The sequence below is a fragment of the Macadamia integrifolia genome, chromosome 9 (genome assembly GCF_013358625.1).
Source record: "Macadamia integrifolia cultivar HAES 741 chromosome 9, SCU_Mint_v3, whole genome shotgun sequence".
In the NCBI taxonomy this organism is placed as follows: domain Eukaryota; kingdom Viridiplantae; phylum Streptophyta; class Magnoliopsida; order Proteales; family Proteaceae; genus Macadamia; species Macadamia integrifolia.
Genome location: NC_056565.1, coordinates 21635504 through 21654078, shown reverse-complemented (window position 1 = coordinate 21654078; position 18575 = coordinate 21635504). Strand labels below are relative to the sequence as shown.

Below are 18575 nucleotides of genomic sequence, written 5' to 3'. Positions count from 1 at the left end.
AACTAAAAAAAAAAAAAAAAAACAAAAGTAGTACTATCCAAAGTGGGGAAAAATGTACGCTTGTATCCCTAAGATTTCACATATTATTGTGCTAATCAAATTTCCCCACACTTGACTTTTGCTCATCCTCGAGCAAGACAAATAAATAAAGAAACGAAAGAAAAATCCTAACTCACTTTAGGATCAATTCATTTTCAGCATTTTGGACTACTATGACCCCTGACTTCTTTGGCACCATGTGCACTGGACTTATCCACTCGCTATCAGAAATAGGGTAGATGATACCATGATCTAAACACTTTAGGATCTCTTTCTTGATAGCTTCTTGCATCATAGGATTAGCCCTTCTTTGTGGTTCCCTAGAAGGTTTTGAATCCTTCATGAGGTGAATATGATGTTGAACGATTGAGGGGCTAATTCCTTTAATGTCTGCCATGGTCCAACCTATGGCTTCCTTGTTTTCTTTTAAAACTTTGATAAACTCTTCCTCTTGACTTGAAGTTAAATTTGAGGCAATAATAACTGGTAGAGTTTGATCATCTCCTAAGAAGGCATACCTTAAGTTAGAGGGCAACTCTTTCAAATCAAGCTTAAGGGGCTCAACAATTGAGGGTTTAGGAAGTGAATTTGATAGAGGACCAATGGGCTCCATGGGTGTATGAAGGCTCCAAACCTCAGAGAAGAAATTTTCAGTATCATCCTCTAATTCTTCCATGCATTCTTGGAATTCCGAATCAAAGTCAATGTCAAAAGTCTTAACAATATCCTCAGAAAAATCCTCAAGCATATTGACCTCTTCATCAATATCATCAGAAGAAATTGTGGTTTGCTTGCCCAACCTATACATGTTGAACTCCATAGTGTGGTTTCCAAAAGATATCCTTAGTAGACCATTCTGACAATTGATTAATGCATTGTTGGTAGCCAGAAATGGTCTTCCAAGAATGATAGGGATCTTATCCCTAGTGGTGAAGGGTTTGGTATCCAAAACAATAAAATCAACTGGGAAAATAAATTCTCCTACGCTAAGTAGAACATCTTCGACCAGCCCTTTCGGAATCTTGACAGAATGGTCGGCCATAGGGAAAGCTTATATCCCTAAGATTTCACACATTATTGTGCTCATCACATAGAAAAGAAAGAAAAAAATAGAAGTGATTGATGAGATTGATTAGCAGGGAAAAAAAATTGGCCTACCAATCAAATCATTAGTATTTATTCAATGAGAGAAAGAACCTTGCCAGTCTGGCGTTTCCTATGCCAGATGTTGGGACCAGTGGGAGGGCGTAGGTGGGCATTTGTGCAATTGGAGAAAGTTCTAACTAGAAGGGGTGCGCTTGGTCCAACTGCAAGGTAAGAATGTTTTGACTTGGTGGTCAAGTGGTCGAAACAGCTTTTCGATATTTTCTGGGTAAGGCTGTGTAGTTCTCACTTGGCCAATGTCAAACACACTAGAGCGAAGGGCCTACCCTCAATTGGGAGCTCAGGCCACTGTCGAGTGCTCTGACTGAAGGGACTACTTTAGGTTTGGAGCTTAAGCCAGGGCTGAGGAAACTTGATCTAAGGGCTTTTGTTGGTTTAGGGCTCAGGATAAAGCTAAGCACTCTTGGCCTTTAGGGCCTACCCTCGGTTGAGAGCTTAGGATAAAGCCGAGCTCACCAGACTAAAGGTCCTACCACAGTTGGGAGCTTTGGCCCAAACTGAGCACCCCTTTCCAAATATATATATATATATTATACGTAGTCGGGATTTCTTTGTTTGCAACTAAAAGTTGTGCAGTATGAACTTGGTTGAAGATGAGCGTTACTTACATCAAGGGTTGTAGAACTGCAGATAAGTTTTGCCTATGTCTTCTATTTGTTTCCGAATATCATTTATGTTGATGAATTTAGAAATCAATCTTTATTTGCAGGAGAAAGAGAAAAGGATAACCTGTTAAAATACTAGCGCCAAGGTTATCCTAGTAATTCCAGTTGCTATTTTATATGCTGCACATTTTCAGAACTCATCTATCTCCTCCCTTCATTATCACTTACATATTGTTTTGTGGTATTATTCTAGGAAGGAACCGCTAGGTGTGGGAAGGCGTTAGGGGACGCCTCACTGTCTAATCTTGACAGTAGTACATCTTATCTAAAAAGGAGTACGAAAGAGAAGCGGGGGGACTAATGAGGATACAAAGTAAAGGACAACATTCACCTTTGTTTGTTTACTGCCACTCAGTCTGTAATGCAAGTTTAGTTAAATTCACTAGATTGTTTTACAATAACTAATTTTTTGTTTTTAGAAAATTTATTGATAGTTTTTTTTCCAGTTGTGTAGGAACTTGAATTAGGTATCGACGAGGTAGGATTTACATAAAAGATTTCTCTCCAAGAAATGAAGTTATCTTGTTTATACTAGTTCTCTAAATATGTAATTTTGTAATTATTCCACCTCCCAAAATATATATACATATATAGTTTTGTTTGTTTGCAGTTAAAAGCACTTCTGCATGAACGTGGATGTAGATGAGCCTTGCGTACAACAAAGATTGTATAATTGCAGATAAGTTATGTCTATGTCATTTATTTGTTTCTTAGTATCATTCACAGTGATGCCTTTAGAAATAAATCCTTCTTTGCAGGTGAAAGCACTATTACATAAACTTGGAGCTCAGGCTAAGGCCGTGCAAACCTGACCGAAGGGTCTACTTTCAGTTTTAGGTCAAGCCAAGGCCGATAACGCCTAATCGAGGGGCCTACCCTCAGTTAGGGGCTCTAGCCAAAGCCAAACTCACCATACTAAAGGGCATATCCTCGGTTAGGAGCTCTGGCCACGACCAAGTACACCTGACTACTCTCAGTTGGGAGCTCAGGCCAAAGCCGAGCACACCTAATCGAAGGGATTTCCTTTGGTTAAAGGCTCAGAGTAAAGCTGGGCACACTTGACCTTAGAGCTTACCCTCGGTTGAGAGCTTAGGCCAAAGCCGAGCACACCTGAATGAAGGTCCTACCACGGTTGGGCTCAAGCCCAAGCCAAGCAGACCTGACCGAAAGGCCTTCCCTCGGTTGGGAGTTAAAGCCAAGGTCAAGCATGCCTCACGGAAGATAGTACCCTCATTTGGGAGCTTAGGCCAAGGCCGAGCAGACCTGACTAAAGGGCCTACCCTTAATTGGGGGCTCAAGCCAATGCCGAGCACAACTAACTAAATGGCCGACCCTCTATTGGGAGCTCAGGTAAAAGCTGAGCATAGCTGACAAAAGGGTCTTACCTCGATATAGTGATGTGGCTAAAGCCGAACACCCTGATTGAAGGGTCAAGCCTCGGTTGGGGCTTAAGCCTAGGCTGAGCACACCTGACCAAAGTGCCTACCCTTAATTGGGAGTTCAAGCTAAAGCCAAGCACACCTGACCGAAGGGCCTACCCTCGGTTAGGAGCCCAGGCCAAGGCCGTGCAAACTTGACTGCAGGGTCTACTCTCGGTTTGGGGTCCAACCAAGGCCGAGTATACCTGACCGAAGGGCCTACCCTCGGTTGAGGGCTCTGGACAAGGCCAAACACAATAGACCGAAGGGGCTGCTCAGGTCATGGCCAAGTACACCTGATTGCAGGGCCTATTCTCGATTGGGAGTTTACTCGTTTGGGGGCTCAGGCTAAGGTCGAGCACACTTGACCAAAGGACCTACCCTCGATTGGGAGCAAAGGACATGGTCGAGCATATATGACCGAAAGGCCTTGCCTTTGTTTGGGGCTCAGGCTAAAGCTAAGAAAGCTAAACCGAAGGACCTAATCTCGGATGGGGGCTTACGCCTAGGCCAAGCGCACTAACCAAAGTGCCTACCCTTAGTTGGGAGTTCAAGCCTAAGCCGAGCAAACCTGACCAAATGGCCTACCCTCGGTAGGGGGCTCAAGCCAAGGCCAAGCACACCAGACCGAAGGGCCTACCCTTGATTAGGAGCTCAGCCACGGCTGAGTACACCTGATGAAGGGTGTACTCTCGGTTAGGAGCTCAGGCCAAGGCCGAGAACATCTGATCGAATGGTCTACCCTCGATTGGGAGCTTAAATTAAAGTCGAGAATACGTGATCGAAGGGCTTTCCATTAGTTGGGGACTCAAGCAAAAGCCAAGCAAACTTGACTGAACCCTTGATTGGGGACTCAGGAAAAAGCTGAGCACACCTAACCGAAGGGCTTACTTTAGTTAGGAGGGTAGGCCACGACCGACTACACCTGACCGATGGGCCTACTCTCGGTTGGGAGCTCAACCTAAGGCCAAGCACACCTTATCGAAGGGCCTACCCTTGTTTGGGAGCTCAGGGCAAGGCCTAGTAAATCTGATCGAAGGGCCTTCCCTCGATTGGTGTCTCAAGCCAAGGCTAAGCAAACTTAATTAAAGGGCCTGCCCTCGATTACGGGCTTTGGCCAAAGTCGAGCACAGCAAAGGGAAGGGCCTACTATCGATTGGGAGCTCAGTCTAAGGCCGAGCACACCTAATCGAAGGGCCTGCCCTCATTTGGGAGCTCAGGGCAAGGCTGGACAGACTTGATCGAAGGGCCTTCTCTCAGTTAGGGGCTCAGGCCAAGGCCGAGTAGACTTGATTGAAGCGCCTACCCTCGATTGGGGGCTCAGGCCAAAGTTAAACACACTTTTCTAAAGGCCTACCCTTGGGTTGGAGCTCAGGCCAAAGCTGAGCATATTTGACCATAGGGCATTCCCTTGGTTGGTGGCTCTGGCTATATTTGAGCAAATCAGACTAAATGGCCTACCCTCGGTTGTAGCTTAACCGAATGTCGAGCACACCTAACTGAAGTCTCTACCCTAAATTGGGAGTCCAAGCCAAAGCTGAGCATACTTGACCAAAGGACCTACCCTAGGTTAGAAGCTTAAGCCACAGCCGAGCAAAGCTGATCAAAGGGCCTACCCTCAATTTGGGTCATGCATAGGCCGAGCACAACTGACCAAAGAGCCTACCCTCAGTTAGGGGCTTAGGCTAAAGCCGAGCAGACCTGGTAGAACAGCCTACTCTTGATTGGGAGTTCAGGCCAACTACAAGCACACCAGATCAAAGGGCCTACCCTCTGCTAAGAGGTCAGGGCAAAGCTGGGTATATCTGATCTAATAGCCTACCATCGGTTTGAGGGCTTAGGCTAAAGTCGATCATACCTTCCTAGAGGGCCTTCCCTCGGTTCAAACATAGGCTAAGACCGAGCAGACCTGACCAAAGTGCCTACCCTTAGTTGGAAGTTTAAGCCAAGCTATAGCACACTTGACCGAAGGGCCCATCTTTAGTTAGGAGCTAAAGCCAAAGACGTGTAAACCTGACCAAAGGTCTACTCTCAGTTTAGTGTCAGGCCTAAACCAAGCATACTTGACCTAATGGCCTACCCTCGGTTAGGAGCTCAGGCCATGACCAAGTAGACCTGACCGAATAGCCTACCCTTGATTGGGAGCTCAGGACAAGGCAGAGTAGACCTGACCGAGGGGCCTACACTCGTTTGGGGGCTCAGGTCAAGGTTGAGCACACCTGACCAAAGGGCCTACCCTTAGTTGGGAGCTTAGGCCAAAGGCGAGCATAGATGATCGAAGGGCCTTACCTTTGTTTGGGGCTCAGGCCAAAGCCAAGCAAGCCAAACCGAAGGGCCTAACCTCGAATAGGGGCTTAGGCCTAGGCTCAGCACACCTGACCAAATTGCCTACCCTCAGTTAGTAATAAAAGCCTAGGATGAGCACAATTGACTAAGGAGCTTACCCTCAGTTTGGGGTCAGGCTAAATTCTAGCACACTTGACTGAAGGGCCTACCTCAGATAGGGGCTCAGGCCAAGGCCAAACACACCAGACCGAAGGGACTACCCTCAGTTGGGAGCTCAGCCACGTATGAGTACAGCTGACTGAAGGGTGTACTCTCGGTTAGGAGATCAAGCTAAGGTAGAGCACACCTGACCGAAGGGCTTACCCTCGATTGGGAGCTTAAACCAAAGTCAAGCATACGATCGAAGGGCCTTACCTTTATTGGGGGCTCAAGCTAAGGCAATGCAAACTTGACTGAAGAGCCTACCCTTGATTGGGGGATTCGGCCAAAGCCAAGCATACCTAACCGAAAGGCCTACCCTAGGTTAGGAGCTTAGGTCACGGCCGAGTGCACCTGACCAAAGGGCCTAGTCTCGGTTGGTAGCTCAGCCCAAGGCCAAGCACATTTGATCAAAGGGCATACCGTTGAATGGGGGCTCTGGCTAATGGCAAACACACCACACCGAAGGGCCTACACTCGATTGGGAGCTCAGGCCAAGGCCAATCACACCTTATGGAAGGGTTTTCCTTTAGTTTAGGGCTTAGGATAAAGGTAAGCACATTTAAACTTAGGGCCTACCCTCGGTTGAGAGCTTAGACCAAAGCCGAGCACACCAAACTGAAGGTCCTATCACAATTGGGAGCTTAGGCCCAAGTTGAGCACACCTGACCGAAAGGCCTTCCCTTAGTTAAGTTCTTAGGCCAAAGCTGAGTAGACCTAATTGAGGTGCCAACCTTAGGTTCGGTTGGGAGTTAAAGCCAAGGCCAAGCACACCAAACAGAAGGTATTACCCTCGTTTGGGAGTTGGGGCCAAAGCTGAGAAGACTTAACCAAAAGGCCTACCCTCGGTTGGGGGCTCAGGCCATGGTCGAGCACACCTGACTAAAGGGCCTACCCTTGGTTGGGAGCTCAAGCCAAGGCCTCGAAGGGCTTGGCCTCGATTGGGGATGAGGCTAAAGTCGAACACCTTGATTGAAGGTTCTAGCCTCTGTTGGGGGCTTAGGCCTAGGCCAAGCACACTTGACCAAAGTGCCTACCCTTAATTGGGAGTTCAAGCTAAGGCCGAGCACACCTGGCCGAAGGGCCTACCCTCGGTTAGGAGCTTAGGCCAAGGCCATGCAAACCTAACTGAAGGGTCTACTCAGTTTAGGGTCAGGCCAAGGTTGAGCACACATGATCGAAGGGCTTACCCTCAGTTGGGGGCTCTGGTTAAGGCCAAACACACAAGATCGAGGGGCCTACCCTCGATTGGGGGCTCAGGCCATGGCCGAGCAACTTGATCGAGTGGCTTACACTCGATTGAGGGCTTAGGCCAAGGCCGAGCAGACCTTATTGAGGGGCCTACACTCGGTTGGAAGCTTAGGCCAAGGTTGAGCACACCTGATGAAAGGGCCTACTCTCAATTGGGAGCTCAGGCCAAAGCCGAGCATAGATGACCAAAGGTCTTTGCCTCTGTTGGGTGCTAAGGCTAAAGCCGAGCACATGTGATCGAAGTGCCCACCCTCAGTTGGGAGTTCAGCTCAAGCCGAGCAAACTTGACCGAAGGGCCTTCCCTCGGTTGGGAGCTCACGCCAAAGCAGAGCATCTTGCTTGCTCGACGAACCTTCTCCCATAAAATAGTCAAATGTGTCTGAGCACAATTTACTTTGGAGACTCAAATATGTTTTTCCCAAAAAAAAGGTAGGAACGATGGAATTTAAAAAAAATATATGAAAAAAACTATAACAAGCATGTGATCACCCCCTACGTGTTTAGTGTCTAATTTTGACAGTCGGGCTTCTAATCTGAAAAAGAGTACCAAAGAAAAGAAGGGGGACCAAGGGGGATATAAAGTGAAGGACAATATTCACTTTTGTTTGATTACTAGCACTCAGCTTGTAGCGTAAGCTTAGTTTTATTCACTAGTTTGATTTACAAGAACCAAGTTCTTCGTATCTGAAAATGTATTGATAATTTTTTTCCAATTATGCAAGAATTTGACTTAGGTAACGACAATGTAAGATTTATGTAATAGATTTCTTTCCTAGAAACGAAGTTATCTTTTTTATACCTGTTCTCCAAATATGCAGTGCAGCATGAACTTGGTTTTAGATGAGCGTTGCTTATATCAAAGATTCTAGAACTACAGATAAGCTTTTCCTATGTCTTCTATTTTGTTTCCGAATATCATTCATGTTGATGAATTTAGAAATCAATCTTTATTTGTAAGAGAAAGAGAAAAGGAGAACCTATCAAAATACTAGCGCCAAGGTATTCTAGCAATTCCAATTGCTGTTTTATATGCTGCACATTTTCAGAACTGACACCTTATTTCGTGGTGTTACTCTAGGAGAGGGAACCACTAGGTGTGGGAAGGAGTCAGGGGACTCCTCACTGTTTAATCTTGACAATAGTACTTCTTATCTAAAAGAAGCACCAGAAGAAAGGGCGGGGGACTAATAAGGATACAAAGTGAATGACAATATTCACCTTTGATTACTACAATTCAGCTTGTAACTTAAGTTTAGTTAAATTTACTATATTGTTTTACAAGAACCATTTTTTTTGTTTTAGAAAATTTATTGATAGTATTTTTTTTTTTTTTAATTGTGCAGGAACTTGACTTTGATAATGACAAGGTAAGATTCATGTAATAGATTTCTTTCCTAGAAACGATGTTATCTTGTTTGTACATGTTCTCCAAATACGTAGTTTTTTATTATTCCACAACCACCTTCCAAAAGCTGTGCAGCATGAACTTGGTTGAAGATGAGCCTTGCTTACATAAAAGGTTATAGAACTGCAGATAAGTTTACTTATGTTTTCTATTTGTTTCTGAATATCATTCATGTTGATGAATTTAGAAATCAATCTTTATTTGCTGGAGAAAGAGAAAAGGAGAACTGTTAAAATACTAGGGCCAAGGTATCCTAGTAATCCCAGTTGCTATTTTATATGCTGCACATTTTCAGAACTGATCTATCTCCTCCCTTCTTTATCACTTACTCCTTGTTTTGTGGTATTACTCTAGGAGGGAACCGCTAGGTGTGGGAAGGCATCAGGGGACTCCTCACTGTCTAATCTTGACAGTAGTACAACTTATCTAAAAAGGAGTACGAAGAAGTAGGGGGGACTAATGAGGATACAAAGTGAAGGATAACATTCACCTCTGTTTGATTACTACCATTCAGCTTGTAACGCAAGTTTCGTTAAATTCACTATATTGTTTTACAATAACTAATTTTTTGTTTTCAGAAAATTTGTTGATAGTTTTTTTCCAATTGTGCAGGAACTTGACTTGGGTATCGACGAGGTAGGGTTTACATAAGAGATTTCTCTCCTAGAAACGAAGTTTTCTTGTTTATACTAGTTCTCTAAATATCTAGTTTTGTAATTATTCCACCCCCAAAATATATATATATATATATATGTAGTTTGGTTTTGTTTCTTTGCAGCTAAAAGCACTCTTGCATGAGCGTGGATGTAGATGAGCCTTGCATACAAACAAAGATTGTATAATTGTAGATAAGTTATGCCTATGTCATATATTTGTTCCCTAGTATCATTCACAGTGATGCCTTTAGAAATAAATTGTTCTTTGCAGGTGAAAGCATTACTGTATGAACTTGGAGCTCAAGCCAAGGCTGTGCAAACCCGACTGAAGGGTCTACTCTCAATTTAGGTTAGGTCAAGGTCGAGAACACTTGATTGAAGGGCCTACCCTTGGTTAGGGGCTCTGGCCAAAGCCAAATACCTGATTAAAGGGATTTTCTTTGGTTAAGGGCTTAGAGTAAATCTGAGCACACCTGAACTTAGGGCCTACCCTCGGTTAAGAGCTCAAGTCAAAGCCGAGCACAATAGACTGAAGGTCCTACCACAGTTGGGAGCTCAGGCCCAAGCCGAGCACACCTCACTGAAAGTCCTTCCCTTGGTTAGGAGTTAAAGGCAAGGCCAAACATATCTCACAGAAGGTATTACCCTCATTTGGGAGCTCAGCCAAGGCCAAACAGATCTGACCAAAGGGCCTACCGTTAGTTGGGGGCTCAGGCTAATGCCAAACAAACTGACCAAAGGGCCGACCTTTGGTTAGGAGCTCAGGCGAAAGCGAGCATAACTGATCGAAGGGTCTTGCCTTGATGTGGGGATGTGGCTAAAGCCGAACACCCTAATTGAAGGGTGAAACCTCGGTTGGGGCTTAAGCCTAAGCTGAGCACACCTGACCAAAGTGCCTACCCTTAATTGGGAGTTCAAGCTAAAGCTGAGCACACCTAACCTAAGGGCCTACCCTCAGCTAGGAGCTCAGGCCAAGGCCTTGCAAACCTTATTGAAGGGTCTACTCTCGGTTTGGGGTCAAACAAAAGCCAAGCATACCTGACGGAAGGGCTTATCCTCAGTTAGGGGCTCTGGACAAGGCCATACACACTAGACCGAAGGGCCTACCCTTGATTGGGTGCTCAGGCCATGAAAAGTACATCTAACTGAAGGGCCTATTCTCGATTAGGAATTCAAGCAATGGCTGAGTAGACCTGATGGAGGGCCTGCACTTGTTTGGGTGGTCAGGCTAAGGTCAAGCACACCTGACCAAAGGGCTTACCCTCGGTTGGTAGCTCCGGACAAGGGCGAGCATAGATGACCAAAGGGCTTTGCCTCTGGGGCTCAGGCTAAAGCCAAAAAAGCCAAACTAAAGGACCTAACCTTGGATGGGGGCTTACTCCTAGGTTAAGCGAACCTGACCAAAGTGCTTACCCTCAGTTGGGAGCTTAATCCTAGGTCGAGCACAACTGACCAAAGGGCCTACCCTCAGTTAGAAGCCTAGGCAAGGTCGAGCGAACTTGACCGAAGGGCCTACCCTTGGTTAGGAGCTCAGCCGTGGCTGAGTACACCTGATGGAAGGGCGTACTCTCAGTTAGGAACTCAGGCCAAGGCCGAGCATATCTAATCAAAGGGTCTACCCTCAGTTGGGAGCTCAAATCAAAGTCGTGTATACGTGATTGAAGGGCTTTCCCTCGGTTAGGGGCACAAGCAAAGGCTAAGCAAACTTGACTGAAGGGCCTACCCTCGATTGGGGACTCAGGCCAAAGCCGAGCACACCTAAATGAAGGACCTACCCTTGGTTGGGAGCATAGGCCACGACCGAGTACACCTTACTGATGGGCCAACTTTCAGGTGGGAGCTCAGCCTAAGGTTGAGCACACCTTATCGAAGGGCCTACCCTGGTTTGAGAGTCAAGGTAAGGTCGAGCAGACCTGATCGAAGGGCCTTCCCTCGATTGTGGACTCAAGCTAAGCTGAGCAAACTTGATTGATGGGCCTGCACTAGATTGGGGGCTTTGGATAAAGACGAGCCACTAAACCGAAGGGCCTACCCTTGATTGGGAGCTTAGGCCATGGCTAACTACACCTGACCGAAGGGCCTACTCTTGGTTGGGAGCTTAGTCTAAGGCCGAGCAAACCTGATCAAAGGGCCTACCCTCGTTTATAAGCTCAAGGTAAGGCCGGGCAGACCTGATCAAAGGTCCTTCCTTCAGTTGGGGGCTCAGGCCAAGCCAAGTAGACCTGACTGAAGCGCCTACCCTTGATTGGGGGCTCAGGCCAAAGCTAAACGCACTTTTACAAAGGCCTACCCTCGGTTAGGGCTCAACCCATTACCGAGCACACCTGATCAAAGTGTCTACCCTAAATTGGGAGTCCAAACCAAAGTCGAGCATACCTGACTGAAGGACCTACACTAAGTTAGGAGCTCAGGCCAAAGCGGAGCAAAGCTGATCAAAGGGCCTTGATGCAGTTGCACGATGGACTTAGGAACGAAAAATCATTTGATTTGATTCTCTTTGGATTTAGAAACAATTTCTTTTGTATTAGTTAGTTTCTAATTTTAGATTAGTTTCCATTTTCAAGTAGTTTCCATTAATTATTTGATTTTTTCCTTTATAATAGTCATGTAATAGAGAAGAACTCAGTTTTGAGATTTGAACTTGATTTTGGAGAATTGAATGAAGTTTTTTTGGTTGAAGCCATGGCTGCCATACATGCTTCCCTCCCTGCCCCTCTCTGAAACTCCTCCTGTCTTCTTCTTCCTTAGTGGTCTTTATTCCTGTTTGTTATACACCTAGCTGGCTGCTACTCTGTTCCTGGTGGTACATCTAAGAGAAGTTCTTGTGGTAACGTCGTCACGAACCCATCCATCGGTTCTAGAACTTACAGCGAAGGATCTTCAGTCCTAGGCAACCTAACCCCTAGGATCTTATTCTCTGAAAAACTTCCTGGTACAAGATTGGAACTTGAAATCAGAGCTGGGTTTCCTTTCACTACCCAGATTTGTTTCAGCATCACCTTGGTTGAATAACCCTTGGAATTTGGAGCTGTGTTCAGTCGATCCTTAGGGCCTGAAGATTATGAAGTCTTACCCAACATTTCAGATCAAAAGAAGCCCTGTTTGCTGAGATTTTCCCCTCAAACCGGTTCTGGTTTCGTGAGCTGCTCCGCCTCTGATTTTTGTCTAGAGGTTGAAGACAACCGCCAAACAGAATCGTGGTTTTGTTTAACCTATTTAGTAATTTAATCCTTTATTCCTCTATTGCCCTTCCCCTTATCTAGTTATTACCTTAAGTATCAGTTTACCCATCTTTCAAGGAATACCCCTCCCATCTTATACGTTGTTTTTTTTTTCCCCATTGATAATTCCTCTTATGTTCAAGTTATCATCTATTTACCATTTTGCCACCCTTTATTAGAAACTTCAAGTTAATTACAATTCTGCCATTTAGTTGAAGCTTTATTTCAATACAATTGTTGTTGGGTGTTGCCTTTGTCTTATTGAGTGTTAAGTGGGCCCTAAGCGATCCGATTCCCTCGGATCCGCATCAGGCCTAGCCTTAATTTGGGTCATGCATAGGTCAAGCACACTTGACCGAAGGGCCTACCCTCTATTGGGGGCTTGGGCGAAAGTCGTGCTGACCTGATAGAACGGCCTCCTCTTCGTTGGGAGTTCAGGCCAACAACAAGCACACTAAACCGAAGAAGGGCTTACCCTCTATTAGGAGGTTAGGTCAAAGCTAGTCATATCTGATTTAATAGCCTTCCCTTGGTTAGGAGATCAGGCTAAGGCCAAACAAACCAGACCAAAGGGCCTACCCTCGGTTAGAGGGCATAGGCCAAAGCCGATCACACCTTCCCGGAGGGCCTTCCCTCGATTGAAACATAAGATAAGGCCGAGCAAACCTGACCAAAGTGCCTACACTTAGTTGAAAGTTTTAGCTAAGCTCGAGCACACTTGACCGAAGGGCGTACCCTTGGTTAGAAGCTAAAGCCAAGATCGTGCAAACCTGACAGTAGGGTCTACGCTAAGTTTAGGGTCAAACCAAAACCAAACACACTTGACCGAATGGCCTACCCTTGGTTAGGAGCTCAGGCCACGACCAATTACACCTGACCGAAGGGCTTACTCTTGATTGGGAGCTCAGGCCAAGCCTGAGTAGACCTACTAAGGGGCCTACACTCATCTAGGGGCTCAGGCCAAGGTTGAGCACACCTGACCAAAGGTCCTACCCTCAGTTGGAAGCTCAGGCCAAAGCCGAGCAAGCCAAACCTAAGGGCCTAACCTCGGATGGGGGCTTAGGCCTAGGCTAACCTGCCTACCCTCAGTTGGGAGTTCAAACCTAAGCCGAGCACAACTGACTGAAGGGCCTACCCTCGATTTGGGGTCAGGCCAAATTCGAGGACACCTGACCAAAGGGTGTACCTTTAGTAGGGGCTCAGGCTAAGGCCAAACACACCAGACCAAAGGGACTAACCTCGGTTGGGAGCTCAGCCACGGTTGAGTACACCTGACTAAAGAGTGTACTCTTGGTTAGGAGATCAGGCCAAAGTAGGGCACACTTGACCGAAGGGTCTACCCTCGGTTGGGAGCTCAAACCAAAGTCGAGTAGACGATCGAAGGGCCTTACCTTTGTTAGGGCTCAAGCCAAGGCTATGCAAACCTGACTGATGGGCTCTGGACAATGCCAAACACACCAGACCAAAGGGCCTGCCCTCGACTGGGAGCTCAGGGGACAACTGAGTACTCTGACTGAAGGGGCTACTCTCGGTTAGGAGCTCAGGCTAAGGCCAAGCACACCTGATTGAAGGGCTTTCCTTTGGTTTAGAGCTTAGGATAAAGCTAAGCACACTTGACCTTAGGGCCTACCCTCGGTCGAGAGCTTAGGCTAAAGTCGAGCACACCAGACTAAAGGTCCTACCACAGTTGGGAGCTCAGGCCCAAGCCAAGCACACCTGACTGTAAGGCCTTCCCTCGGTTAAAATCTCAAGCCAAATCCGAGCAGACCTACTTGAGGTGCCAACCTTTTGTTATGTTGGGAGTTAAAGCCAAGGCCAAGCACACCAAACGAAAGGTATTACCCTTGTTTAGGAGCTAAGGCCAAGGCTGAGAAGACTTAACCAAAGGGCCTACCCTCGGTTGGGGGCTCAGGCCATGGTCGAGCACACTTGACTAGAGGGCCTACCCTTGGTTGGGAGCTCAATTCAAGGCCAAGCATAGCTGACCGAAGGGCCTTGCCTCGATTGGGGGATGAGGCTAAAGTCGACCACCTTGATTGAAGGTTCTAGCCTTTGTTGGGAGCTTAGGCCGAGCACGCCTAACCAAATTACCAACCCTCAATCGGGAGTGCATGCCAAATCCAAGCACCCTGCTTACTCGGCAAACCTTCTCCCATAAAATAGTCAAATGTGCCTGAGCACAGTTTACTTTGGAGACTCAAATATGTTTTTCCAAAAAAAAGGCAGGAACGATGGAATTTAAAAAAAATATATGAAAAAAACTATAAAAAGCATGTGATCACCCCCTATGTGTTCAATGTCTAATTTTGACAGTCGGGCTTCTAATCTGAAAAAGAGTACCAAAGAAAAGAAGGGGGACCAAGGGGGATATAAAGTGAAGGACAATATTCACTTATGTTTGATTACTAGCACTCAGCTTGTAGCGTAAGCTTAGTTTTACTCACTAGTTTGATTTACAAGAACCAAGTTCTTCATATCAGAAAATTAATTGATAATTTTTTTCCAATTATGCAGGAACTTGACTTGGGTAACGACAAGGTAAGATTTATGTAATAGATTTCTTTCTTAGAAACAAATTTATCTCGTTTATACCTATTCTCCAAATATGCAGTGCAGCATGAACTTGGTTTTAGTCTTTTAGATGAGCGTTGCTTATATCAAAGATTCTAGAAATACAGATAAGTTTTTCCTATGTCTTCTATTTTGTTTCCGAATATCATTTGTGTTGAATTTTGAAATCAATCTTTTGTGGGAGAAAGAGAAAAAGAGAACCTGTCAAAATAATAGCGCCAAAGTATCCTAGCAATTCCAGTTGCCGTTTTATATGCTGCACATTTTCAGAACTGACACCTTGTTTCGTGGTGTTACTCTAGGAGAGGGAACCTCTAGGTGTGGGAAGGCGTCAGGGGACTCCTCACTATTTAATCTTGACAATAGTACTTCTTATCTAAAAAGTGCACCAGAAGAAGGGGGGACTAATAAGGATACAAAGTGAATGACAATATTCACCTTTGATTACTACCTTTCAGCTTGTAGCGCAAGTTTAGTTAAATTTACTATATTGGTTTACAAAAACCAATTTTTTGGTTTCAGAAAATTTATTGATAGTTTTTTTCCTATTATGCAAGAACTTGACTTGGATAACGACACGGTAAGATTTATGTTTCAGATTTCTTTCCTAGAAACGATGTTATCTTGTTTATACATGTTCTCTAAATATGTAGTTTTTTATTACTCCACCACCCCTCCCAAAAAAAAAAAAAACTATATATATCATACTATTTTATAAGTGCATGTACTCATACTTCGTGGCTAATCTTTACTTAGACTATTATATCATTTTTTTCTTTTTGAAATACCGTCGTTCTCTCATTATACTTCATACATTTTTTCTTATTGATTTTGAAATCTTCAGTACCCTTGGTCATTAAATATTGCACAATTCTCTAGCTATCATATTTATCAACTTATAGAAATTCATAGGTGAATCCCTCTCACATGGGAAGATGATCCATGATTTTATTTTATTTTGGTAATGGGAAGATTTTCCTTTATTAAATATCAAGTTTTTTATTTTGTTACTTTAAAAAATTAATCTCCTATGTCACAAATATTCTCAATAGCTGCAATTCCTTTAAAAATGTATTAATCATCTTATTTGTCTCTAGTTTTATTGTCTTGTTCTCTTCTCTCAGCAGGTTCGAGCACACGAGTCGGGGTTTTTCTTCAATATGAAGTATTTTGAGGATGTCGTGACGAATAGGGAATGGGACGAGGTCGAGAGGTATCTCTTTGTATTCACAAAGGTGGATGATAACAGATACTCGTTGACGATCTTTTTTGAGATCAGGAAGCAAAAACACCTTGAAGCCCTAGACAAGTAGGTGGTGGATGGGTTGAATTGGTTTTCTTTTCTTGCTTAAATCATTTATTTGTTATATATTCGTTTTAATGGTCTTTGGCGGAAGGGTGGTTAATAATTTTTCCCATCTTATTTTTGGTGTACAATTTATTTTAATTGAGGGATAATGATTCTCTCTTTTATTAATTTTTTTGAAGGCACGATCGTTCTAAAGCTGTAGAGATTCTTGTGAAGGACTTGAAAGTGTTCTCGGCTTTTAATGAAGAGCTTTTCAAGGAAATAACGCAGCTTGTCACATTGGACAATTCAAGTGTGGAAAAACATTACACCATTAAGTGCCTGTTTTCTGTGGTTTAAGTACAAGTGGAACCTATTGTTTAGTTTCTATTGGAATACTGATAAGAAATGTCTTACTTACAGGGAGAACGAGCAGCTCTCTTAAGTACAGAGAATACTAAGTCTGCTTGGGTTATAATGCTTGCTGAACTTGAAAAGTTGATTGAGGCAAATACAGTTTTCCGTGATAAGCTTCAGTTTCCCAGCCTGAAAAACTCAAGATTAAGGACCTTAATCAATCAGAGGTAATTCTTACTGCAGGGTTTATGTTGTTTTCTTTCATCCATTTGTTGAGTTGAGTACTCCCTGACAGTTGAGATGATCATGGTTCTTCTTCCTGCCTTCCTTTGTACCTCCTTACAGTTTAAATTGGAAACACCAGCTTTGCAAGAATCCTAGGCCTAACCCCGACATAAAGAGTCTCTTTGTGGATCATACTTGTGGACAACCAAATGGCGCTCTCCATCCCCTGCCCCAAGTATTGGGTCCATTCCTAAAGCAAGAGGTTTTCCACAACTAAGTGCTTATGGTATAAGTGAAATTAAGGAACAACCTCTGTTTCTTACGAGTGACTAAATTGTTCATCTTCATGAGGTCTGACTTGGTGTTCATTTTCTCAGCCATTTCTTGCCGTACCAAAACCTGATCCATCTTTTATTGCATGAGCCTTTTCTCCTGCTTACTGTTCAGTTTATGATGCTTGCAATTTTTTCTTTGAGGACTCCATGGATTTTAATCTGTGAAAGATGTTATGCAAAGTATGGTGGATGATGACCTTGTTTTGAAGGACAAGATAGGCATCTATGTAAGTATTTGGTTCAATAGGAATTATGAAAAGTCAGTGTTTGTACATGAAAGATATGTTCTTGTGTTTTATTGCCTATAGTAATTGGATGTTGGAATTTCTTCCATACATGCTTGTCTAGATTTCATCTATGCTAAGTTCATTTTCCCACTTCCCAAGTTTACTTTTGAAGTGGATGATGACCTTGTTTTGAAGGACAAGAATAGGCATCTCTATAAGTATTTGGTTCAATAGGAATTATGAAAAGTCAGTGTTTGTACATGAAAGATATGTTCTTGTGTTGTATTGCCCATAGTAATTGGATGTTGGAATTTCTTCCATACATGCTTGTCCAGATTTCATCTATGCTAAGTTCATTTTCCCACTTCCAAGTTTACTTTTGATGTCTTTCGAGTTATGCTGGTAATCAGGTGAAGATTTGAGTCCCTCTACCCCCAATCCTCTCTCTCTTTCCTCCCCAGTCCTTTAATGCCTTGGCCTGCTTTATGAAGTGGTTTTGTGTAACTGTTAAATGATAGCATCATATTTGTTATGATCATCATTTTATTGTTTGTATGGCTGAGGACTGTGCACTGCAAACTAGAATTTGATCTTGAAATTGGTACGAAAAGGCTTGCAGAATTTATGGATCAGAGGGATGGATTAAAGAAGGGCAGAGAGGCCTCTGTAAATGTTTATTGCTTTTCTAGAATTGCTAAAGAGATTTAAATTGTGGGGCTTTTACATTTACCTTTCAGGGCTTCATCACAGGATGAGCGAGGGCAGGCCTTGAATGAGCTCAAATCCAGGCAGTTTCAAGTCTCCTTTTGTTCCAGACTTAATATTTTGAAAATCTTTAATGGAAGTCTATGGTTAGGAGAATCTGCTCTAATTTTGAAGGACGAATTGGGGAGATATACTGTCAATATTCTAGCTGCCCTTGAAGCTATGAGTCTGAAAAACATGCTTATTCATATTATTATTCTTTAATAAACGGTTTTGTCGTATTTCTCTGAAACTTTTCCAGACAAACACTTTCATTTTCACATTTGCAGGTAATGCAATTGAGGTTGCCGATACAGCATCTAACAGGTGGACTGGTATAAAAAATATTCCATCTTCTCTTTTTCTCTACAAGGTGGAGCAATCTTGAGAACTCCATGAACCTTTGACTTTGACTTATAGCATTGAAACCATTATGCAGCCAATATCTTCACAGTAAGGAAGTGGTGTTCAAACAATTTTCCCGAAGCCAAAGAACAACTTGAACACATGTACAGGGAGGTAACT

At 44.0% G+C, this 18575-nt stretch overlaps 1 long non-coding RNA gene across 1 annotated transcript; it reads left to right on the top strand.

Annotated features, from left to right (window-relative positions):
- Nucleotides 1–15994: 15994 nt before the first annotated feature.
- Nucleotides 15995–18575, top strand: LOC122088861. Its single transcript, XR_006143175.1, has 4 exons — nt 15995–16183; nt 16363–16746; nt 16865–18385; nt 18490–18575. It is a non-coding gene; the product is annotated as an uncharacterized LOC122088861 (long non-coding RNA).